Source organism: Ricinus communis, chromosome 1 (assembly GCF_019578655.1).
Source record: "Ricinus communis isolate WT05 ecotype wild-type chromosome 1, ASM1957865v1, whole genome shotgun sequence".
NCBI lineage: Eukaryota > Viridiplantae > Streptophyta > Magnoliopsida > Malpighiales > Euphorbiaceae > Ricinus > Ricinus communis.
The window spans coordinates 13,436,283-13,437,986 of NC_063256.1; positions in this window are offsets into that span (position 1 = coordinate 13,436,283).

Here is a 1,704-nt window from a genome sequence, read left to right on the forward strand (position 1 = left end):
CACCGTGAGATGTGTGCTCGATACCACCTAAATGCAGAAATGAAATAGAACTTAGCTGGGTTTGAGCTAAAGTTTTTATAAACTGAGCTAAATCTGAGCTCAAGTTCTTAAGAAATATGGAAATGATGAAGAGAAATTGAGAGGAAAATATGTTTTTTTTTTTCTTATATTTTCAGCCTTTAACATTTGATTTAAATAGAGAAAGAGATTACAAAAGTTGTAGTTCCCAATGCCACTAACATAGGAACTTATACAAAGTCAGACAAGAAATTAAATACTACATGGGGACTTACAAGCTATGGAAAATAGCTGAAAAACCATGTGCTTGTTTCCAAGACAAGCTCACATGTTCCAACAATATTCACGTATAATTTCTTGGTATTCTTGCTTGTAATTGTATTGTATAATAGGACCAATCTGTTTACATGTTTGCTCAACTAGTATTATTGTCACCATTTTTTTTTCTTTTACTTCAAGAAGTGAAATAACAATACTATATTGTCCCCAGATTTCATCACACACTATAAACAAAAATAAGGCAATGCCGTTTATGAAGTTAACATGTTGTTGAAGTTAGTAAGATCACTTAACTTGCCTTAAAATGTTGTCAACTAAACTCTACGAGCCTTGAAAGATAATAAGAATATAAACCCAAAACCGGCCGACCCAACGTGACATGCCCTAATTTTTACATAAGGACCTGTGTAGCCTCGCCAGCGTCTAACATTTTCCTTCAGGAATTGAATGAAGAGGCCCACCATCATTTGCCTTCATTGTCTTATTGTTGTCTCGGTCCCTACATTTCTTAAGCATAATAATAAATAGAAAACCAATACATATATTTATATAAAAAATTTATAAATACGCAAGCTAAATATTTAATTTTTCATCCAATAAGAAATTACTATATAAGAAAAAATTCATGTCTTAAAAAAAACTTTTGATTGGATCAATGATCATTAAATTTATTTTCCATGTTCATTTTGTAGTTTTTTTGTATAATTTTCTTTTTTCTGAAATTTACTAATGATCAAATAATAAAATTATAATCATTTAATATGGAACAAAATTTTTTAAAAATTTTTTAATTAATAAAATTATTAATTTATTAAATATTAAGTATAAGATGGTCCATTATATTTAAATATTAAAGTGAGGACAAATTGATAAAATATACTGCAGCTAACTAGGAAAATGCAACGTAACAATAGTATCACCTCTCTAAATTTGATATTACGATAGTTAATTAATAGCCTATGATATTTAGTAGTGTCGTTTTGAAACCAAACGCGTTGTTTTATTGGTATTATTTTAATTTCTTAGTACCAAATAATTAATAGAAAAATAAAATATATTTTTTATTAGAGATAATATTTTTTGTATTTTAACTTTTAGTTAGAGACATATACCCTCTTGTATATAATTTTTTATTGGAACCAATTGCTGTTGGTGATGCTATGTTGTGGGCTATCTCTCAGAATTGGCAGAAAGTAATTTTTGAAGGTGATGCGAAGGAGGATTATTCAATGTGCAAAGAAAGTTATTTCGAGTCATCTTCTTAGATATTTCTTCTTCCATTTCTAGTTTTTCATCTATTATTTTCTTGTGTATTCCTAGAGTTTATTGGTTTGCCTCATGAGGTGGCCAAATCACTTTTCTTTCCCTCTATGTAACTCTCTTCTATCATCCACTGAGGCCTTAATG